We start from the raw sequence: 25,898 nt of genomic DNA on the forward strand, positions 1-25,898 counted from the left end.
CATTGTGGTTTTGATCTGTATTTCCCTGATGCCGAGGGATGTGGAGCACTTTTTCATGTGTCTTTTGGCCATCTGGATGTCTTCTTTGCAGAAATGTCTGTTCATGTCCTCTGCCCATTTCTTGATTGGATTATTTGTTCTTTGGGTGTTGAGTTTGCTATGTTCTTTATAGATTTTGGACACTAGCCCTTTATCTGATATGTCATTTGCAAATATCTTCTCCCATCCTGTCACTTGTCTTTTGGTTTTGGTAACTGTTTCCTTTGCTGTGCAAAAGCTTTTGATCTTGATAAAATCCCAATAGTTCATTTTTGCCCTTGCTTCCCTTGCTTTTGGCGATGTTCCTAGGAAGATGTTGCTGCGGCTGAGGTTGAAGAGGTTGCTGCCTGTGTTCTCCTCAAGGATTTTGATGGATTCCTTTCTCACATTGAGGTCCTTCATCCATTTTGAGTCTATTTTCGTGTGTGGTGTAAGGAAATGATCCAATTTCATTTTTCTGCATGTGGCTGTCCAATTTTCCCAACACCATTTGTTGAAGAGGCTGTCTTTTTTCCATTGGACATTCCTTCCTGCTTTGTCGAAGATTAGTAGACCATAGAGTTGAGGGTCTATTTCTGGGCTCTCTATTCTGTTCCACTGATCTATGTGTCTGTTTATGTGCCAGTATCATGCTGTCTTGATGATGACAGCTTTGTAGTAGAGCTTGAAGTCCGGAATTGTGATGCCACCAACTTTGGCTTCCTTTTTCAATATTCCTTTGGCTATTCGAGGTCTTTTCTGGTTCCATATAAATTTTAGGATTATTTGTTCCATTTCTTTGAAAACAATGGATGGTACTTTGATAGGAATTGCATTAAATGTGTAGATTGCTTTAGGTAGCATAGACATTTTCACAATATTTATTCTTCCAATCCAGGAGCATGGAACATTTTTCCATTTCTTTGTGTCTTCCTCAATTTCTTTCATGATTACTTTATAGTTTTATGTGTATAGATTCTTAGTCTCTTTGGTTAGGTTTATTCCTAGGTATCTTATAGTTTTGGGTGCAATTGTAAATGGGATTAACTCCTTAATTTCTCTTTCTTCTGTCTTGTTGGTGTAGAGAAATGCAACTGATTTCTGTGCATTAATTTTATATCCTGACACTTTACTGAATTCCTGTACAAGTTCTAGCAGCTTTGGAGTGGAGTCTTTAGGGTTTTCCACATATAGTATCATATCATCTGTGAAGAGTGATAGTTTGACTTCTTCTTTGCTGATTTGGATGCCTTTAATTTCCTTTTGTTGTCTGATTGCTGAGGCTAGGACTTCTAGTACTATGTTGAATAGCAGTGGTGATAAGGGACATCCCTGCCGTGTTCCTGACCTTAGCAGAAAAGCTTTCAGTTTTTCTCCATTGAGAATGATATTTGCGGTGGGTGTTTCATAGATGGCTTTGATAATATTGAGGTATGTGCCCTCTATCCCGACACTTTGAAGAGTTTTGACCAGGAAGGGATGCTGTACTTTGTCAAATGCTTTCTCAGCATCTATGGAGAGTATCATATGGTTCTTGTTCTTTCTTTTATTAATGTGTTGTATCACATTGATTGATTTGCGGATGTTGAACCAACCTTGCAGCCCTGGAATAAATCCCACCTGGTCGTGGTGAATAATCCTTTTCATGTACTGTTGAATCCTATTGGCTAGTATTTTGGTGAGAATTTTTGCATCTGTGTTCATCAAGGATATTGGTCTGTAGTTCTCTTTTTTGATGGAATCCTTGTCTGGTTTTGGGATCAAGGTGATGCTGGCCTCATAAAATGAGTTTGGAAGTTTTCCTTCCATTTCTATTTTTTGGAACAGTTTCAGGAGAATAGGAATTAGTTCTTCTTTAAATGTTTGGTAGAATTACCCCGGGAAGCCGTCTGGCCCTGGGCTTTTGTTTCTTTGGAGATTTTTGATGACTGTTTCAATCTCCTTACTGGTTATGGGTCTATTCAGGCTTTCTATTTCTTCCTGGTTCAGTTATGGTAGTTTATATGTCCCTAGGAATGTATCCATTTCTTCCAGATTGTCTAATTTGTTGGCATAGAGTTGCTCATAGTATGTTCTTATAATTGTCTGTATTTCTTTGGTGTTAGTTGTGATCTCTCCTCTTTCATTCATGATTTTATTTATTTGGGTCCTTTCTCTCTCTCTTTTTTTTTTTTTTTTGATAAGTTTGGCCAGGGGTTTATCAATCTTATTAATTCTTTCAAAGAACCAGCTCCTAGTTTCGTTGATTTGTTCTATTGTTTTTTTGGTTTCTATTTCATTGATTTCTGCTCTGATCTTTATGATTTCTCTTCTCCTGCTGGGTTTAGGGTTTCTTTCTTGTTCTTTCTCCAGCTCCTTTAGGTGTAGGGTTAGGTTGTGTACCTGAGACCTTTCTTGTTTCTTGAGATAGGCTTGTACCGCTATATATTTTCCTCTCAGGACTGCCTTTGTTGTGTCCCACAGATTTTGAACCATTGTGTTTTCATTATCATTTGTTTCCATAGATTTTTTCAATTCTTCTTTAATTTCCTGGTTGACCCATTCATTCTTTAGAAGGATGCTGTTTAGTCTCCATGTATTTGGGTTCTTTCCAAATTTCCTCTTGTGATTGAGTTCTAGCTTCAGAGCGTTGTGGTCTGAAAATATGCAGGGAATGATCCCAAACTTTTGATATTGGTTGAGACCTGATTTAGGTCCGAGGATCTGATCTATTCTGGAGGATGTTCCATGTGCAATAGAGAAGAATGTGTATTCTGTTGCTTTGGGATGAAATGTTCTGAATATATCTGTGATGTCCATCTGGTCCAGTGTGTCATTTAAGGTCTTTATTTCCTTGTTGATCTTTTGCTTGGATGATCTGTCCATTTCAGTGAGGGGAGTGTTAAAGTCCCCTACTATTATTGTATTATTGTTGATGAGTTTCTTTGATTTTGTTATTAATTGGTTTATATAGTTGGCTGCTCCCACATTAGGGGCATAGATATTTAAAATTGTTAGATCTTCTTCTTGGACAGATCCTTTGAGTATGATATAGTGTCCTTCCTCATCTCTTACTATAGTCTTTGGCTTAAAATCTAATTGATCTGATATAAGGACTGCCTCTCCTGCTTTCTTCTGATCTCCATTAGCATGTAAATTCTTTAACACCCCCTCACTTTAAATCTGGAGGTGTCTTCGGGTTTAAAATGAGTTTCTTGTAGACAACATAGAGATGGGTTTTGTTTTTTTATCCATTCTGATACCCTGTGTCTTTTGATTGGGGCATTTAGCCCATTAACATTCAGGGTAACTACTGAGAGATATGAATTTAGTGCCATTGTATTGCCTGTAAGGTGACTATTATGGTATATTGTCTCTGTTCTTTTCTGATCTACTACTTTTAGGGTCTCTCTTTGCTTAGAGGACCCCTTTCAATATTTCCTGTAGAGCTAGTTTGGTGTTTGCAAATTCTTTCAGTTTTTGTTTGTCCTGGAAGCTTTTAATCTCTCCTTCTATTTTCAATGATAGCCTCGCTGGATATAGTATTCTTGGCTGCATGTTTTTCTCGTTTAGTGCTCTGAATATATCATGCCAGCTCTTTCTGGCCTGCCAGGTCTCTGTGGATAAGTCTGCTGCCAATCTAATATTTTTACCATTGTACGTTACAGACTTCTTTTCCCAGGCTGCTTTCAGGATTTTCTCTTTGTTCCTAAGACTTGTAAATTTTACTATTAGGTGACGGGGTGTGGACCTATTCTTATTGATTTTGAGGGGGGTTCTCTGAACCTCCTGGATTTTGATGCTTGTTCCCTTTGCCATATTGGGGAAATTCTCTCCAATAATTCTCTCCAATATACCTTCTGCTCTCCTCTCTCTTTCTTCTTCTGGAATCCCAATTATTCTAATGTTGTTTCATCTTATGGTGTCACTTATCTCTCGAATTCTCCCCTTGTGGTCCAGTAGCTCTTTGTCCCTCTTTTGCTCAGCTTCTTTATTCTCTGTCATTTGGTCTTCTATATCACTAATTCTTTCTTCTGCCTCATTTATCCTAGCAGTGAGAGCCTCCATTTTTGATTGGACCTCATTAATAGCTTTTTTGATTTCAACTTGGTTAGATTTTAGTTCTTTTATTTCTCCAGAAAGGGCTTTTATCTCTCCAGAGAGGGTTTCTCTAATCTCTTCCATGCCTTTTTTGAGCCCGGCTAGAACCTTGAGAATCGTCATTCTGAACTCTAGATCTGACATATTACCTATGTCTGTATTGATTAGGTCCCTAGCCTTTGGTACTGCCTCTTGTTCTTTTTTTTTGTGGTGAATTTTTCCACCTTGTCATTTTGTCCAGATAAGAGTATATGAAGGAGCAAGTAAAATACTAAAAGGGTGGCCTCAACCCCAGGAAAATATGCTTTAGCCAAATCAGAAGAGATCCCAAATCGTGATGGGGGAGAAAGGGGATAAAAAGTTTCAGAAAGAAAAAAAAAAAAAAAAGAAACAATTAAAAAAAGAAACCCAATAAAGAAAAAATATAAAATGGAAAAAGTATATATATATTAGATAAACTAGTTAAAAAACGTTAAAAAAGAAAAGGGTAAAAGTTAAAAAAAATTTAGCAGAAGAAGCAAAAAAAATTGAAAAAGAAAAAAAATTTAAATTAACTGCAAGGCTAAAGAATCATGGGGAGAATGAGTTCCGTGCTTTGCTTTCTCCTCCTCTGGAATTCCGATGCTCTCCTTGGTATTGAAACTGCACTCCTTGGTAGGTGAACTTGGTTCTGGCTGGGTTCCTTGTTGATCTTCTGGGGGTGGGGCCTGTTGTAGTGATTCTCAAGTGTCTTTGCCCCAGGAGGAGTTTCACCGCCCTTACCGGGGGCCAGGCTGAGTAATCCGCTCGGGTTTGCTTTTGGGAGCTTTTTTTTTTTTTTTTTTTAAAGATTTTTTTTTAAATTTATTTATTTGACAGAGAGAGATCACAAGTAGACGGAGAGGAAGGCAGAGAGGGAGAGAGAGAGGGAAGCAGGCTTCCTGCTGAGCAGAGAGCCCGATGTGGGACTCGATCCCAGGACCCTGAGATCATGACCTGAGCCGAAGGCAGCGGCTTAACCCACTGAGCCACCCAGGCGCCCCATGCTTTTGGGAGCTTTTGTTTCCTGAGAGCTTTCCATAGAGTTCCAGAGGATCGGAATGAAGATGGCGGCCTCCCAGTCTCCGGCCTGGAGGAGCGGAGAGCCCGGGGCCCCACTCCTCAGTGCGCCGTCAGAGAACAGTGCCGAATTACTCCCGTCACCCTGGCCTCCAGCTGCGCTCCAAGCTGACCGAGCCTGCGACCAGTTCAAGGTAACCCCGAGCTGAGAGTCACTCCTGGGCTCTGTCTCTGTAGCCGGCTTCCCCATTCTAATACCTGTAAGCTCTGTGACACTCAGACACCCCCGATCCTTCTGTGACCCTGCGGGACCTGAGGCCACGCTGACCCCGTATGGGCTTTACCCCTGTTAAGCCTCTGGAGTGATGTCCCTCAACGGAACAGACTTTTGAAAATCCTGATTTTGTGCTCTGTTGCTCCGCCGCTTGCCGGGAGCCGGCCCCTCCCCCCGTGGTCTATCTTCCTGTCACTTTGGATTCACTTCTCTGCCAGTCCTACCTTTCAGAAAGTGGTTGATTTTCTGTTTCTAGAATTGCTGTTCTTCTTCTCTTCAATCTCCCGTTGGATTTCTAGGTGTTTGCAATCTTTAGATAAGCTATTTAGCTGATCTCCCGCTACCTGAAGTAGTCTCAGCCTTCTACTTCTCTGCCATCTTGACTCCTCCCCCCGTGTTTTTATATTCTGAGTCTCTAGTATTATATGAAAGTGATATGTTTCTTGGTCATTAAACTTCTTACTATAGCTATGTAGTAATGGTATTTCTTTGCTTTTCAGATATTTCCAGAAGTACTGGAAGGGGGAAAATATATTGGTGTGCACATTTAAATAAAATAAGTCAATATTAAATGATTGTGTGGATTATATTGTTACTTACAGAATGTGTTGATATATTCCCAGGTAGGACTTTGCTAAGTATGCATGTCACTGTTGTCTGCATGTTTGTCTTACTGTGGATAAAGCAAGTGAAACTCTCAATTAAGTTGGGCCTGTTTTATTTATTGTCACAAGTACAAGGCAATTGGACCATTGCTAAGTATTTATTTTAATATTTCATGTTTTAGAGACTATTTATAGATCTGAAACCATTTATACAGAAGAAAATTTTAAAGCATGACTGAGTTATCTGATTCCTATCTTTTTCTGGTGCATTCTAAAATTGTCTGAATTGACCAGAATGGGCCAAACATTCTCTACCTACCACGGAGCCAAGGAAATGATTGACTGTTCTCCAAACAAACTGTCATGCTCAAACTTACTGAAGGATCAAGATAGAAGCACTATTAAGGGTTACAAAAGATCTGGCCAGAGTGCCCATATCCCAGCTGCCTATCAATTGCCCCACAGAGCCCCAGGTCAGACACAATCTATAGTGTGCCTGAGGAAGCATCAGTGAATTCTGTAGTTCCTTGTGGTCTGTACTATATGTGGCTCACAGAATGAGGGCACACTACACAGATGTCTACATCCCAATAGAAGGAACCTGGTAATATATTTGTTACAAGGCAAAATGAGATTCAGGTTGCAGTTAGTATTAAAGTTGCTAGCCATTTTACCTTGACATTGGGAAGTTCTTCTGGATCATCTGGGTGAACTTAATATGATCCCATGTATCCTTAAAAGTAGAAAGGAAAACTAGAAGAGAGAACCAGAGAGAGAGAGGAGCATGAGAACAACTTGACCTGATATTGCTGCCTTTGAAGATAACAGAAGAGTGCCACAAGCCAGCTCGAGAAATCTGTGGCCTTTTGAAGCCAGAGAAGACAAGGAAACTGTTCCTAGCCAGAGGCTGCAGAAAAGACAGCCATGCCAACACTTCATTTTAGCCTGGGGAGACTTAGAAGTCTGACCTTCAGAACTGTAAAATTAGGACACAGATTTACTATTTAGTATGACAGCAGTGGAAAACTGTACATATTTTGGTGCCTGAAACTGAGGTGCTGTTGTAATAAATACCTAAAAATGTGGAAGGGACTTTGTAACTGGGCAATGGGGAAAGGGTAGCAAAAAGTGAGAGAGCATGATAGAAAAAGCCCTGACTGCTAGGGAGAACTCAGAAGGGAATAAAGAGAATGGTAGAGAAAGGATTTATAGCCTTAGAGAATCTCTAAATTGTCATTAATACACTGATAGTAAGTTATATTAAACGTATTGCTGGCAAAGGCTCAAAAGGAAATGGGAACCTGTTTTTGGAAACTGAAGAAAGGAGATCTGCATTGTACAGTGGTAGAATCTGAGCATATTTGGTCCTGCTACTTTGTAGATAGAATTTATCAATGATGGAAATGAACATTAACTGAGAAATTTCCAAGTGTTGAAGGGGCCTCTTATTTTCTTTTCGATGCTTAGAGTAAAATGCAAGATAGGAACTAAATTGAGGGAAGAATTGTTAAACAAAAAGGAAACTTATAGAATGAATGGTTTGGAGAAAGCTCAACATATTTAGACTGCAAAAGAAGCTGAAATTAAGAAATTCACTATTGGAAAAGTGGACTCTAGAAAAAAAAATCAAGGGTAAGGCTGGGCAACTTTTTGATAATACCTCAAAAGGAGCAAAAGTATAAAGTGTACTTCCACATATTAGCCTATGAAAACTTCAAGTGTGTGACTCAGATTCTCTCAGCTATACCAGGAAAACCCCCCCAAAAAGATGGGCTTATCGATGAAAGATCAGTGGGGAAGCCTCTTATCTAATGGAGTGAATACGATGACATGCATAGTTACATGAAGGGTCACTGTCAGTCAGCAGCGCAGCATAGACTTGGCACCCCATCCTTCTCAGCAAGCATCAACACAGTGATACACAGAATTGTGCTGGAACCCTCCTAAGCCATGGAGCTCATTTTGAAGCTACCACTCAATGATGATGCTGCCTCTGATCCTGGTTTGGTCTTTGGAGTTTCACATTTGAGAAATGAGTTACAATACATATGGCCATTCTTATGTTTGTTTTATTCAAGTATTGTACAAATCAATATGGCAGTAGCTAGCAAAGTTGTGCTGGGCAATACAGCTCCTTATCATATATTTTAAGAGCAGGGTAACTATCCTTCCTAAGCACACATCATCCCTCTGAAGTTCTGGTAGGGGATGGTTTTCATGTTTGGGTACAAATGATGACTTTTATATGGTGATAAAATCATTCTCCAATTTCTGCTGTCTTTTATCTTATCAATGAAAGAATGGTGGAATTTTACATTTTGGAAGAATTAAGATTCCCTCTCTTTTTTTCTCTTTGCTTCTTTTTTTTTCTTTTTAGATTTTATTTATTTGACACAGAGAGAGAGAGAGTGCACAAGGGGAGGAGGCAGGGGGAGAAGAAGAAGAAAGGCTCCCATGGAGCAAGGAGCCCAGTGTGGGACTCGATTCCAGATCCCAGGACTGGGATCATGACCAAAGCCAAAGGTAGCCACTTAACTGATTGAGCTACCCAAGCACCCCTGTTTTTTTGTTTCTTAAACAGATTCTTAACTATAGAGAACAAACTGATGGCTACCAGAGGGGAGGTGAGGGGACATGGGTAAAATAGGTGATGGGATTAAGGAATGCATTTGCTGTGATGAGCACCAAGTGTTGTATTGAAGTATAGAATCACTCTATTGTATACCTAAAACTAATATTACACTGTGTGTTAACTAACTGGGATTTTAAAAAATTAAGTAAAAACTCTATCATCCTTAAAAAAAAATGTTGTCATCTGAAGATTTTGTGAAACTAAATATATTCACAGAACAATTTTAGAGTTTGAGTTCATACTCCTGAATATAAGATCTAGTTCTCATGTCCAGTCTTTCTACTCATGAACTCTGAAGGCATATAATATATTATAAATAATTTTTCAGTGCAGACATGTCCCAATTGCATTGCTTATGGTTTCCCTAGTCTTCTGCCAATATAATTTGACCCCGTGGTAGATAAAGAAGTATCTACAGAATAGTTAAAAATAGTGATCTAATATGGTTTAGATGATATATCCACATGGTATTTTGAATATAAATAGCAATTCCTAAAGATCAAAAATATCTTTGTTTATATACAAGAATTGAACACTTCTCTTGCATATTAATTTTCAGTAAATTATTATTTCACTATGAATAATTTTACTAACCTCAATATCTCATTGCAATGACAGATTATATTTGCTATATCAAAGCAGCATTTTTGAAATAAATTTTTTTACCTTTCTCTGATATTTGGACACCCATAAGGTTACATTTCCATTGTGAATTTTATAAAAGATAAATGATATTGTAGATGCTCATTATATAATTTTTCCTTGATATATTATCATCAAATATATGAAGCTTAGAGGGTAATTTATATATTATCAATTTATGAGAGCTAGCATCTTCTATCTGATGCTTCTAGCATGTGTTGTCATTTGTTCCCAAATTGAAAATACAGCTTTCTTTCTCTTGGATATGAAAGGCTGCTGCTAGAAAAGGATGCTTTAGAAAGAAAGATCACGTCCCTCTGGTTTTCACAGAGTACTCAAACAGTGTGGCTGTTTTATGGAGGAGGCAATTTGGATGCACTAGACTTTTCAAGAACATGAAAAGCCCTGCTGGGTAATCATTCTCTACATCTGGAGATGATGGAAAATATTTCTTCTGGTCTTAGTACCTTCTGGTACCTATACACACAGATGGAATGGAGATCCTGTCACATTTAAACAACCCCTCTCTCCCTGCACTCCAATCTCTTTGATACACATTTATTTTCTTGAGTTTATTCTTAAGCTCTCATGGGCTTGGAAACATAACTAGGATTGAATTTCTTAAGTCCAGGAGACAAAAATAGAGTAAAGACAAAGCAAATTATATTCCACAGTACCTATTCATACCCCTTAATTTACTGATGTATAGTATCTTAGTTTTTAACCTTTAGGATCAGACTCCAGCTAGGAGTATACAAATACCATTGTAAATATTGGGGTATTAGCTAGTTCTTGGTTCCTTTTTACAGTGCAAATTATGAGAAATTTGCTTCATGATGACAAAGGTTGAAATTAAAATGTTCCACATTATTTTACAAATGACAAGATACAGCACAATTTTTATAATGTAATGAAGATTATTATATTAAAATACATCTTTTAAATGGCTATCCTCAGTTCTGTAAAGCAAGGTCTAGGGACCCTGGAGAATGTTGAAAGATAGTCTCCTAATAGAGGAAGAATATATTACACTCTAACTTTCTTTGAAAGGGGAGTACAGTATGGAATGTGAACCAATATATTTAGTTAAAAAATTTTAATTTAAAGGAATATTTATTTACTTATTTGAGAGAGAGAGAGAAAGAGAAAGAGAGAGAGAGAGCATGGAAGGAAGGAATAGGAGGACAGGGGATGTGGGTCTTACGCAGTCAGATTGTGCAGAGCACAGAGCCCAATGCCAAGCTCTATCTCTGGAACCTGAGATCATGACCTGAGCTGAAAACAAGAGTCAGACACAACCAGTTGAACCACCCAGGTGCCCCCAAAAAATTTAATTTAAGAATTTCATTAATTTTCTATTTTCATAGAAATAACACATGAATATTAGAGTGGTAAAACACTATTATGTTAATTGCCATGACAATCAAACAGAGTAGTTATTGCTATTTTCTTTTTATAGTTTAGGAAACCAAGTTTCAGAGAGGCTAAATGCCACATAATCACATGCCTTGAACATATTGAATTCCAAAGACTACCAACTACCTTCTGCTATAACGGAGACCATGGTAAGGAAAACCAAAAGGCTAGATACACTAATGGTGTTAGTAATAATTAATATCTTCAGACTTCTTTCACATAAAACATACACTTTTAAAGGCTTCAAATTCTGAAAAGTGAAATTGCCTCTTTTAAAATCTTACTAAATTAGTTTACTGTTTATCTCACTCCAGTCCTATGACAGTTCTACCCACCTAAGTGTCTATAAAGATATTCATACACACACATGCATTGGGTGGTTTCCTCTAACTCTGAAAATGTATAGGAATTTGACCATTTTTCAGCAAAACTAGTATTTTAGTGATTCTGAATTTTAACCAATTTTATTTATTTATTTATTTATTGAAAGATTTTATTCATTTGCCAGAGAGAGAGAGAGAGAGAGCAAGCGAGTACACACAAGCAGGCAGAGCGGCAGGCGGAGGCAGCGAGAGAAGCAGGTTCTCTGCTGAGCAGGGAGCCTGATGCGGGACTCGATCCCAGGACCCTGGGATCATGACCTGAGCTGAAGGCAGTGGCTTAACCCACTGAGCCACTCAGGTGTCCCACCAATTTTAATTTTAATAATTTTTGGCATTGCCTACTATGTATGGCTTTATGTGATAAACTACAAACTTCAAAGTACTTTACCAAAACCCATTTATTTCTACAACAATCTTGCACTGAAATAAAACATTCTTATTTGCAGAGAAAAAAAATCCAACAAAAGAATGACCATTTGTGCTTTGGCTTAAACTATTAGATTGATAAATGAAATAGTCCTGGGCGATCCTGTGGCTTGCAACAGTCTCCATTCTATTTCCTGAGCTTTAAGCTATTTATACTATTTTTCTAAAATGGCACTTTTGGTATGTTTTGAGCTGAGACCATGATGGGACTAATAAATGGCTTTCTGTCTGTAGCCACAACATGGAGACACATCTTGGACTCCTGGACATCTTCATATATGAAGGCAATTTAAAGGGTACCTAAAAAATACTTCTGTTTTAGTTTCAGGTTACAGATTGCAAGGGGGCAAGACCAGCATTAGTATTAGAATCTCTGTTAATAATTTTGGAGCCTAGTTAAGTTTCTAAAAGTCTTGAGCAGCTGCAAGCAAAGCAAAGCATATGCATGTTGAGACATTGGCTAAGTCAAGATTCAAATTCTGAAGATTACTTTCTAGTCACTGGTGCCCTACATTAAGCTAAATTTATAGAAATTGATAGACTACAACATTCATCGTGGAATGTAATTCAGGAATGGAAACTCTTGAGGGACATATAGGTAATCCAATACATATATTCTAGTTGATTTTAGGGCAGAAAATATGGATATAGCATTTTCATTATTTACTACTGCCGCCACTTCTGATTCTAAGTTCTACTTCAAGAAATAAATTAAACATTGATGGGTAATGAAGTGCAAACTATGAGACAGAATCAGAGAACATTTGTCCAGATGCATATTTAAAACCAAAAGGGTTTAGAATATTTTCCTTCAGTAATTTTAATCACATGTTTATAAATGTTTTCATGCATTTGAGACTGTTAGATGTCTCAATATTAAAATTCATTCATTTACATCTTAAATCTTACTAATACTTAAAGCTCATAATGGATTAAGAAATTGGCAGAAAAAGTGGTAAGAAAATCTAACCTGAATTCTTTTTTTTTTTAAATTTAAAAAAATTTTTTTATAAGCATATAATGTATTATTAGCCCCCAGGATACAGGTCTATGAATCGCCAGGTTTACATACTTCACAGCACTCACCATAGCACATACCCTCCCCAATGTCCATAACCCCACCACCCTCTCTCTACCCCCTCCCTCCGGCCCCCCTCAGTTTGTTTTGTGACATTAAGAGTCTCTTATGGTTTGTCTCCCTCCCAATCCCAAGTTGTTTCATTTATTCTTTTCCTACTCTCCAAACCCCCGTCTAACCTGAATTCTTGAAATGTTAATTAAATTTTAATTTTATCCCCATCTTAAGGTCCTATTTCTAAATAATATTTACAAATAAGATAAATAATGTTTCTCAGAGGTAATAAACTTTTTATTTGCCAACTAAAACATTACATCACTTATAATTTAATTAGACAAGAAGTTGTATTTTTAGTACTCTCAGTTTAAGAAAAAATACCAGTTTTCAGATTTTGACTTCTATCCGGTGGTGATAAAATATACTTTTAAATTATATTTTATGCTAATAAATTAAAATTATAAAGTCTCTGATGTTATATAACCATGAATTAAAAGGATTTGCATTAATGTCAAATTACATAATTAAATACGATTACAGTTATTATATAATTATTCCATACTTGATGTATGACTACTTATTCCCCCCAAAATTTACATACTTCAAGCATCACTTTTTGAATGCTGCATTTGGTGAATAATAAATTATATCTATATCTGTATCTATATCTATCTTTCTGTTGTCAACATGGTGTACATTACAACCCTAGAGCTTATTTAGCTCATAACTGAAAGTTTATTTATATTAATTCTGCTTTCCTTTATTTGATCAATATCATAATGTTCTGCTAATACATGATAAGAAGTTACTATCCAAGACACCCATATATCTGAAGAAACTCTTTTAGATTTTAGAATCTTCTGCATAATTAAGAAGTCTTTTTATCTTACATTGAAGGATAATGTTGCAAACCTTTCATATTCACAGTGATAAGTATGTGTTTTCTTTTTCCTGTGCATAATAATTTAAAGGCTTCTTTTAGTAATGTAAAATTATATAATGCATTTCTTTTAACCATGCAACTCTACACTAAAGTTAATGAAGATTACATACATCGAGACTTTTTTGTGTGTTTATTTTCCTTTAACTGCCCCATAACTGGAGAATGTTAAATAAATTGTAGTGCATTGATCAACAGAAAAAATTAATTATTTATCATTAAAATATTTTCTAAGGTTATTAGTGAGCTAAGAAATGTTTATCACATAATACTCAATGAGAAAAAAAGTGATCTACCATTATTCAGCTCTACAGTATACTAAGGACAACTGTTTTATCTGTACATACTGATTTTTCCTTTTGTTTAAGGGGTGTGTCACATTCCATTGTATCCCCCCCTTTTTAAAAAGTTTTTATTTATTTGACAGAAAGAGCACAAGTAGGGGGAGCAGCAGACAGAGGGAGAGGGAGAAGCAGGCTCCTCAACAAGCTGGGAGCCCAATGTGGGGCTTAATCCCAGGAACCTGGGATCATGACCTGAGCTGAAGGCAGCCACTTAACCAACTGAGCCACCCAGATGCCTCTCCATTGTATCCTGCTAACTCCTTTTTGATGAACACTGATTTCTAAATAGTCCACTATAAAAAGTTCTAAAAGATAACCCTTGTATAGATGCCTTTACATACTTGTACAATTATTTCTTTCAGATATATTTCTTGAATGGAGGTATAGGTAAAAGGAAGAGGTGCATTTGAATTTCCTGAGTTGATTTGTAATTCAGATATTCAGAAGTCATTTTCCCATTGAAATCATAGTAATTTTTGAGGCCCTGTGTGCGGTTTTCTAAAATTTTAATTCCAGAATAGTTAGTGTCATATTAGTTTCAGATGTACAATATAGTGATTCAACAATTCCATATATTACTGAGTGCTCATCAAGATAAGTGCACTCTTAATCCCTTCCACCTATTTCACCCATCCCCCGACTCATATAGTGATTGACACTGTAATTATTTACAGCTTTTCATTATTACAAATAATATTATAACGATGATGTTTGTATAGAGCATTTGTCACATTTCAGATTTTTTTTAGGGGCCATAAGACAGGGTTTAGCAGTATTTATACATGTTAAGCTCTTTGCAAAATTACAAACATCATTCCAACTAGGTTGTGCCAGGAAAACTTCCCAATGTAGTTTCTAGGAATGGAAATTTTACAACTGCTGTCCAAATACTTTATATACACACAAGCCTTCATGTACCATTGGCATGTGTTGCCTGGTTCTAATAAATTGTTTGTTCTTATAGTAGTCACTCTTTTTCAGGAACAATTTTCACCTTTGTGAAAATCTTCTATCTTTAAGAACTTTCTTTTTATTGTTTTCATCATTCTTGTGCTATTAATTCTTAGTCTTCTTTACTGGTCCCTCTTCTTTTGACTGACCTAAATAGCAGAAGTTTGCATGGTTCAATTTTTGGCTGTCTCTCTCTCTCTCTTTTTTTTTTTTTTTTCTACTGAAGTGTTTTCTCTTTAGATGGAGTCCCATGTCCAGTGCTAGCCTATCTCTTAAGCTTCAGATTTACTTGCATCATTCTCACTTAACCTTCCTTTGAGGATCCCAAACTGAACATATTCAGACCATACTGTTTAATAGTTAATTTACCCCATTTTAGGTAATGACAAAACTACCTACCAAGTTGTTAATCCAAAACATGGAAGTCATCCCTGATTTTCTGCACATCAAATCCACTGGCAAATCCTGTTGGTTTTACTGTCATCATATATCTGATTATATTAATTATCTTCACTTCTAACATTTTGTCCCAGTTTGTTTCAACAGACTCCTAGGAACTAATTTACTCATCCTTTTAGGTATTTCCATACAGCAGAAAATCTCAAGAGATTTTTTTAGACAAAAAAAATTTAAAGCAATAACAAGCATATATGGAGATTTATAAACATGAGAGAGCACACACAGTGACCTAGAAAGCCTTCCATGATCCAATTTTGCCTATATCTTTAAATTAATCTTGTGTTACTCTCACACATTAAAAATACCCCATATATACCGGCCTTTTTTGTGCAATTCAATAAGCCAAGTTAATTTCTTACCTAAGAACTTTATATTTATTATTTTCTCTGCCTGAAATGCTCTTCGTACATTTTCACTTGGCTTGATACTTTATCATTCAGGTCTCAGTTCAAATATCAGCTTCTCAAACATGGTATCCTGCTAAAATAATCTAAGTAGCATCATAGAGGCCATCCCTTTTACGCTGTGTTATTGTCCCCATGGCACTTACTGTGTCTTTAAGTTACCTAATGATGAATTTTTTTTAAATATCTCAGAATATATCACCTTTATTAGTAACATATATCCTGCATTGACTCTTATTCTACTTCTTTCCTAGGCAAGTCTCTGAACTCAGAGGAAAACATTTCTGGTAAATGCTAGATACTCATGAAGCCAGTATGACTTCAGTCTCTTGTCTAGCATGATTTCTCAAGATAGCATTAGCTTCAGCATTACCAATGGGTTCCCTTTCTGGCTCAAACATATGGAGTATTCTAACTTTGTGAAAAAAAGAAATAAAATGTATATGAATTCATGCATATATACATATACACACATATAATTTTCTGAGCTTTAATATTTACTAATTGTCATCTCAGATGACATAGCTAGTCATAAAGTAACTTGCATGCTTCCTTTTTTCTTCCTGCTGATTACCTTGTATTTACCTTACACTTTTTGCCATTCACAAGATTGCAACCCAGACCTTAAGTGATCTGGCTCCTTAATTTCTGGTCTAAGAGTTTGTAATTGGCCCATGGAGTAGGTATATAAAGCACACAGCTCCTTAGTAATTGCAGACAGTTTCCTTCATATAGAGATATAAAATAAATGTGAAACACTGTAGATTGTTAAATATTTCTGTCATTGATCTTCAATGAACCTTAATGTTTCTTTCCTTGTCATGGGGAAAAATATAAAATTGGAAGTTTTGTTCCTGTAATATTTCTTTAAAAATCTCATTTCCCTTTAATATACACTAAATTATAAATTTCGGTTCCTATCAGCAAGTTTTACATGTCCCCTACTTTTCTGCTACCACTACCTCGCCATCCTTGCCTAAATCTACTTTTCAACATCCTCTACGTCCACCTGACAATAAAGGAAAAGGAAGAGCTCCTCTAAATTATTATTGACCATTCTGACTTTTTTGTGCACATATTGTATCTTTGGCTACAATTGTATGAGAAGCCCATTTCTGAACCAATTCTGATGGTCCAGGGAAACTTTGTTGCAGATTGTCTTAAACTATATAAAATTGCTCCTGGTACTGAGGGAGCTCCAAGTCTAGCCAATTTACATGGTTAAGAATAGAGGTGGGGTGGTTCACCAAAAGAAATTCAGAATGCTATTACCATGAAGGAGAGGGAGTGGGTTACAGACAAAAAAAAAGTATCCACTATAGGGATAAAGTATATCAAATTGGAGATTACCTCTGCTTGGCTTGCTGGAAAAGAACAAGCATGAGCTGACGACATTAGTCTGGGAACAGAAAGCCTGAACTATTTTCTGAAACGTTTTGCATATTTGCACAAAGAATACCTCTAAGTTCTTCCTCCTAGCTCTCTTTAGCGTCTGCTTGTTTAGCTCTCTTCAAGCGTTCTTCCAGGGCCCACCCACTCTAAATGAAACAACCCAGAATAGCTGTGGCTTTGCCGATAACATTAATTTCAAAAAGAAGCCACAGTGAGAGAGTGAGGAGCCATCAGGAAGAGAGGGAATAAAATTAGACAGGAATTGTGCCTTTTTCCTTTAGCAATTTGCCCATAATCTGATATACAACAAATATAGCATTTTTATAAATTTGACACTACGGTGTCTTTTATTTGATTGAAAGAAAATACGCTTAGAAATTTCAGAGACCATAAGAACAAAGTTATCTAGATTTTAATTTACCTTTGGAAAAAACTCCAACTTTACTAAGATATTGCTGGTGCCTACTTGTTCAGTCTCAGGGTTTTCCATTTTATCTCTCAGCTTACTGTTCTCTAGCCACTCAATAGTCTTTCAATTTCAATAATGCTTTAACAAGACAAACAAACTCCTTAATGCCTCGATCTTTTTCTTAGGCTGTTGTCTTTGCTGTGCATGATCTTCTGACATTCTTCTCTCAATTTCTTCTTCACCTGAGTTACCTCTGCAGTTTGTAGATAACTACTTTCTTCCCTTTCCCTTTCCATCCTCTCTCTTTTTCTCTGTCTCTCTCATAGGAATCATTTAAAGAAACTTTTTGTTCCATAGCTGCTAGGGTAAGTTCCCTCAGGTCATGCTTCCAAACTATATATATATATAATGTGTGTGTGTGTGTGTGTGTGTGTATAATCTTCTATTATTGACATTAAATGCAAATTTTAAAATGTTTTATGTGTATTTAACATACAATAAATGATACATACTAAAATTACAAAATTTGATACATTTTGACATGTTATAAACCTTTGAAACCACTAATGCAATTAAGACAATGAGTATATATATGTTTACAAAGTATTTATAAGTATTTATACTTCCTGCCTCCCCTCCTCTACTCCATTTCATGCAAACACAAAGTTGATATGGGTTCTGTCACTATAATTGAGCTTGCATTTTATTTCTTTTTCCTAACTTTATTTTGAAATTATTATTGACAAACAAGAAGTCAAAAAGGTAGTAGTGAGCAGTCCCCTGTATCCAATATCCTACTTTCCCTAATGACAACTTACATAACTATAGTGAATTATCAGAACCAGGAAATTGATATTAGTAAAGTTCAGTGAACTACATTACAGGCCTTACTTGGATGTCACAAGGCTATCACCAGGATTTCCATACGGTAGAACTCATTTAGATTCATTTCTTCTTACCAAGCTTCACATATTTACATAAAAACAATAAAATAGTTTTTAACTAAGTAGTCTCATCTTGATGTTTGTTGCTATGGCTTCTGGTCCAGACTGCATTCTGTAGTCATGGATCTCTCTTGGGGAGGGATGAGACTGGTGAAAATGTTCTAGAGAGTAATGTCAATCCTATGCTTTCCTTGTTGTGGAGAATTCATGTAAAATACAAAGAGGAAAAAAAAAAAAACCTGCAAAAGGAAATAGAGTAAGGAGTTTGTCTAGGTAAAGAACTAAAGAAAAGAGAAATGAGAAAAACTTTACAGACTGGATATAGGAGAGTGTTTAGTGAAAATCTCCAGAACCACCATCAAGTAAATGAAATTGGAGAGGCATGGAAAAGTGATTTTGAAAATGTTAGTTCTGGTAATGAATTAAATAATCTCTAAAATTCTTCAAGATATACCAATAAAGATAGAAAGTCCTTTTTAATTACACATCATTTCACATCTGTGCATCTATGATAATGATTCAGTACAAATGCTTGACCATATGGAGTGCTAAAACTTGTAGTGTATCACTGAATTCACCCACCACAAAAACCAAGATCTCAACACCAACAACACCACTGCCAAAGTACACACCCCACTATGTTCCCAATGCTGGTGAAAATCATTAACACCTCCCCAGTTCTGGAGAAAGAAACCTTATTTTAATTTTTATTTCTACCCTTAGAGCCTAATATTTATATTTATTTCATACTTCTTTCTGTAGATTTTATTTCTTAAACTTCTTTCCAATTCATTTACATTATCATCATCATAGTCTTTGGATCCTAAGTCAGGTCCCTGACCTCTTGAGTCTTAGGTACCACAGCAAATTCTAAATGCTCTATTTCCCTTCTTTCTTTCTTGGTCTCCAGTTTGTTTTCCCACATTGAAGCCAATATGATTTTACTGTGATACCTATCTGATGTTAGTATTCTATTGTTCCAAAAATTTTAAGGATTTTTTGCTACTTGGAAGAAGTCCAAAATCCTTTTGCTTTGGCCTCCCTTATCTCTGAAGCCTCATACCTTGCTGTTTCCCACCTCAGACTCTTAACTCCTTGACATACCAAACATTACTTTTCTTCAACTTGACATGCTGTCTCCAGCCTGTGAGACCGTCCTTTTTATGTAAGGCAAACTTTCACTTCTCTGCATCCTGTTTCTGGTGTACCTGGGCCTGTGCCTACACCTTTCAAGTTTCTACCTACAGTTCACTTCTTTCAAAAACATTTTCCCCTTCTCACAAGTCTTGATTAAGTGCCCATCTCTGTGTTCTGAGACCTTCCCTACTTCCCATATGTTAGATCTTATTAGAATATATCATAGTGGCAGTGTTTACTTGTCTTCTTCACCAGAGTGAAAGCTCTATACGAACACAAAGTATGTATTTCTTACTTAGTGTTGTAAAAAATCAAACAAAAAAGCAGACAAAAACCCACAAAAACAACAACAAAAAGCCCACTGTGACTGGCTTCTATAACATCCTGTAAAAATTTGTTGAAGTAAAATTATTCCTCACATATTCTGTCTTTCTATGCAATAGTAAATATGTTAAATATTAAATACATCTATCACTTTACTGCTATCATGATATTGGATGAAATTATGGTTATCTTATATTACCTTGTTGCTGTGTCTCAGAATATAAAACTACCAGGCTCACTAATATGTGCTAGCCAAATATATATTTAGTACTGCCACATATAGGCACTAAATAATAATTGCTTTCAAATGAGTAACACAAAGGAATGTTTTCATTAACTCATTATTAAGAGCACAAGAATTATCAAACACCTTCAAATGAATAATATTCTTATGTAATTTTTAAGAATGCAATATCCTGTCTCCGCCCCCCCCCCCCATAAAGTTGCACTTGTCAGCTTTAGGCTTCTTTTATTTTAAGGCTTCTTATAATTCTCTGAGAGAACAAATGGACTGTAATAATTATAATGTAATTTTTATAATTGGTGTCATACATTTGCTTAGCAGACAATTAAGTATCAATTGGCTATTAAGTAAATGATATTGTCCAAATAGATTTTACATTTTAGAATTGTGAACACAACCTCAGTATTTTCACATATCAAGAATATGGTTTTTTGCCATACAGACTTTACATAACTGTGTAACAGACATCAAGCTTACTAAGCATAATATTACCATCATAACATAAGATTCATTGCTCCGAGGCTCATCCTAGTCACTATTTGCCTCCCACCAAATTAACCACATTCCTGACTTTAAACATAATAGATTATTTTTGCTTATCCTTGAATTTCACATAAATGACATCGTATAGTATATACTCTTTCATGTTTCTTTTACTCTATATTATGTTGAGACATCAATATTGTTGCATGTTGTTGTAGATTGTTGCCGTTGTCAATATTCTATTATTTGCTTTTCATACAATTTCTTTCCATTTTCTTGTCAATAGACATTTTGGGAATTTCTAATTTTTGGCTATTATAAATACTTCTATTATGAACATATGTGTATTTCTGTTAGGTTTCTACCTCAGCGTGGATTTCAGGATTATAGGATACTCATATATTTAATTTTAGTATTTATAATTAAACACTTTCCAAAGAGTTTTGAACAGTTTGCCAACCTACTATCAGTAAATGAGAGTTCTGGTTACTCCATATCCTGGCTAACACTTGTTACTACATTATTATTATTATTATTATTATTATATTACTATTATTTATTTATTTAAATCCAATTAGCCAACATATAGTACATTATTGGTTTTGGATGTATTGAGTTCAGTTATCCATCAGTTGCATATAACACCCAGTGTCCTCCTTAATGTCCATCACCCAGTTCCCCCATCCCCAACTTATCTCTCCTCCAACAACCCTGTTTGTTTCCTATATTGAGTCTCTCATGTTTTGTCTCCCTCTCTGATTTCTTCCCATTCAATTTTCCTTCCCTTCTCCTCTGATCCTCTGTGCTGTTTCTTATATTACTATTATTTTATTATTATTATTATTATATATATTTAAACCATCTTGCAGAGTATAGTGTAACAGGGATATATTATTGTTCTAAGTTTCATTTCTCTGATGATTAATGAAGTTTAATAAACTGCTTTTTTGTATGTTTACTGGTCATTTGCATCTCCTTTCTTATGAAGTGTCTATTCAGGCTTTCTGTCCATTTTTTATTAGCTTCAGTGTCCTTTTCACATATTATTTATAGAAGCTCTTTTTATCTTTTGTTGAATTTATGTATGGCAAATATTAATTTTTTCACCCTTTGGTCCTTTTTTTCTCTCTTAATGGTTTACTTTGATAAACAAAATTTCTTAAATTGAAAGTAAATCAGTTTGTTAGTTTTTTTTAGCATTATGGTTAGTGTGAACACTAATTTTAATAAGCTGCACCTTAAAACTAAATATTTGGAAAGCTATCTTTATAAAGTAACAAGCATATACTCTAAGACTTACATTATTCCCTGGAACTTGTGTATGGGACCTTAGGCAAAATAGTTAATTTCTCTCACCTCTATTTACTCACTGCAAAATAGAGATAAGGAAAATACTAATACTCATTTTCTAGACTAAATGCAAAAATAATATACTGATGATGGTGAAATTTTTTATAAACTGTGAAGCATAACACAGGTATAAGACAATGGTAAAACGAACTGTATGATTTTCCTATGAAAGCCAAAATAGATTTTATAGGCCTTAATTTATATCATGACACTCAGTCGATGTTCACCTCACAAAAATAATTGATAGGTTGGTAAATCAGGGTGCTCGTCATCGGTCCACAAATATCTCTAATATTACTACTTTAATCCCTTTAATAGTAATCAAATGATATATATTACAATTAGTATACAGTACATTGATTTCTTTTCTATATAATCAAATAAACTTAAATTTCATAGTTGTTTTGTGATTCTTATTTGGGACCCACAACTTAAAAGGATGTCTCCTAAGCTTATTGATTCTTGCATGGACTGTAGTCACGTAAACTTTAAAACAGTTCAACCTACCATATTATCATTTTACACATTTTTCAGATATTTTAATATAACATTTATAGATATATAAGATGTCTGTTGCTTTATTTATATAGTTAGTTAAAATGTATTGAGAATCTACCTTATTATTAGTTGGGATAGGCTGGATGATTCTTCATAAAAAGTAACTCCAAACTTTTAGTAGCTTAAAATAGTTATTCATCCATGCTGCATATCCATCGCAAGTGAGCTGCTGTTTCTGATCCATGTTTTCCTCATTCTGAATCCAAGGATCAGCCACCATTTAGAGCATTGCTAGTTGTGGAAATGATGATAGTGCTCTGAAGAATCTCTCTTCAGGTATGATCTTCCCAAGACGCAATATAGGTAATTTTGTTCACAATTCATGGACCTTAACTAGTAACGTGTCCCCACCAAAACAAAAGATGGCCAAGAAATGCAAACTTAACATGTGACTGAAAGGTAAAGAGCTGGGATATCTGGTCAATAGCAGAAATGATGATTTGTACTATGCTAACTATACCATATAGGTTTCTAGGGAACACAAATAAAAAAGATGTGGCTTACGTCTCAATAGCAACAAATAAAAAACTACACTCCACTGAGATGTGTGTAGTAATAGCTCAGTGGCTTTGCAAAGAAATGCATGGTAAGCTCTTTTAGATGAGCGTGGAAAGACATCAGAAAGAAGAGTAATCCATCTGTGTTTTGAAGGATAAAAAGAGTACAACAGACAAAATGAAATAGGGATCAAAAATTGTTTCAGCTAAGAGAAACAACATGATTAAATTGTGAGAAGTATCTACCTTTAACAAAGAAGGTTTGTGATTTAGCATTGCAGGAGTACAGCATAAGTGAGAGAATGAAGTGGAAGGAAAATTCTCTAAACCATGTATCTGATAAGGGGTTTCTATTAAAAATAAAAGGAACTCATACAACTCCATAGCAATAAACAAACAAACAAACAAATAACCCAATTAAAAATAGTCAAAGAGTGGAAAAAAAAAAGTAGTTAAAGACCTAAATAGACATTTCCCTCGAAGAAGCCATATAGGTGGCCAATAGGTATATGAAAAGATGCTCAACTTCATTAATCATCAGGGTTTCAAAAATCAAAACTACAGGATATCACCTCACACCTGTCAGGATGTCTATTATCAAAAAGACAAGAGCTAACTAGCGTTGGTGAGGATGGAGAGAAAATGAAATCCATGAACACTATTGATGGGAATGTATATTGCTACAGCCATTATGGGAAACAGTATGAAGTTTCCTAAAAAAGTTAAAAACAGAACTCCCGTATGATCCCGCAATCCCACTTATGGCTATATATTCAAAGAGAAAACAAAATCATTATCTTAAAGAGATATCTGTACTCCCATGTTCACTGTAGGATTATTCATCATATCCAAGGTATGGATACAATCTGAGTGTCCATGGGTGAATAAATAGATTAAGAAAATGTTGTAGATATAGATAATGAAATATTATTCAGCCTCAAAAAAGAAGGAAATCTGGCCATTTGCAAAAATATGGATGGACTTGCAGGGCATTATGCTAAGTGAAATAAACTAGTCAGAGAAAGACAAATACTGTTTGGTATCACTTATATGTGGAAACTTAAAAAAAAAGTGGAACTCATAAAAACAGTAGAATTGTGGTTGCCAAGGGCTGGGATGTAGGTGACATGGGAAGAGGTTGATCAAAAGCAGCAAACCTTCAGTTATAAGAGGAATAATTTCTAGAGATCTAATACAACATGGTGTCTATACTTAATATTACTTTTTGTGTATTTGAAATTTGCTAAGAAAGATTATAAGCACTCTTACCAAAAACAAAACAAAACAGGAAAGTAACTATGTAAGGCAATGGATATGTTGATTGACATGGTTATAGGAACAATTCCACGATGTTTACATATATCAAATCATCATGCTGTACACTTTAAATATATGATAATTTTACTTATCCAAAAAATTAAAAGAAACATAGTTAACAACAACAACAAAAAAAATGGAGCTGAAGAAATACAGAATGTATAGACAAATAGCCAAGGATTCTAAAGAGATGTAACATAGTTATATTAGAATGTGGCTCATTACTGTCATAGAGGAATAGAAATTTTTTGCCAATCTAAGACATCAGTAATAAGTCTATTTGAGGATTTCACTTAAATTTGGGACAGGGGATTTTTTTAATCTGTTTTGCTCATTAAAACAAATCAAGATTCTCATTATTATTAAAAACTGTAGTTTAGCACTTTAACTCCTGAAAGGATACATGCCTCTTGGGAAGTATAATTAGTTTTAATTTAGAATAACTGGTATGATTAATCTTTGATTGAGTTTTCTATATTTTACATTAATTTTTGAAATGGGAATGGCTGATTATCCACATTTTCTAAATAGTATATGTAGCTAATAACTCTTCTCCCATCACTTTTTTTCCCAATCATTAGATGTCACAGTTAAGAATTCATGGAGTAGAAAACAAAACTGATCCAGATATAAATCTTTCTCTTATATCATTGTTGTCTTGTGTGTGCCAATGATGGCAGGTAATTGGACCTTTTTTCTGTTTGATATAAAGTAATATTGATTTGTTTCTTCATTTCGTTATTCTAATTCCAGCCTCCAGCAATTGATTAGCATCAACAAAGTCTTAGGATGTGGGAAAAACAAAACAAAACAAAACAAGAAAACCTGAATATGAATAAACATCCATCCTGTTTACTGATGAGAAAATTACTAAAAGCAAAACAAACAATGCAACAATAGCAACAACAAAAATAGCTCACATTTTAATATTTAAAATATGTCTGGTACTATGCTAAGAAATTTCCACTTAATAAGTAAGGCATTCTATAAACCAGGTTTTACGAGTTGTTGTAATTCACCTATCAGGATGTGGAGAATCAGAATATGTCACTGACGCAAGACCTCACAGTTAAAAAGTTACAAAAGCAAGACTTGAATCCAGCTGAGTACATACTCTTAAAAAGAACACACTAATTCTTTCTTGTTATGAGCTCTAGATTGAAAAAAACAAAACAAAACAAAAACACATTATCCTCAACACAAGCTCCAGCCTACACAATGCAAATTGATTGTTTATATTTCCATTACGGGAAGACTTTTGTCACAAAGAAGTATTCTCTGATAATGATCATTTTCTCTTTCATAAGATGTGCTACAGCTAATGATGAAAAGCCAGTTTAAATATAAAGTAATTTTAAACTTCTGGAGTTAGAACTGAAATACTGCATTCAGCAGGATTTTATCTCAGGGATCTTAAGTAACTTAACTGCTCTGAAGTTTATTTTTTCCTCTGTAAAATGGGAATAATAACATTGCATTTCTCATTGTTGTGAAGACTCAGGGAGATAATGAATGAGAAATGATTTATTAAGTGACCAGCACATAGTACACCCTCA

The sequence above is a fragment of the Lutra lutra genome, chromosome 6 (genome assembly GCF_902655055.1).
Source record: "Lutra lutra chromosome 6, mLutLut1.2, whole genome shotgun sequence".
NCBI classification, from domain to species: Eukaryota; Metazoa; Chordata; class Mammalia; order Carnivora; family Mustelidae; genus Lutra; species Lutra lutra.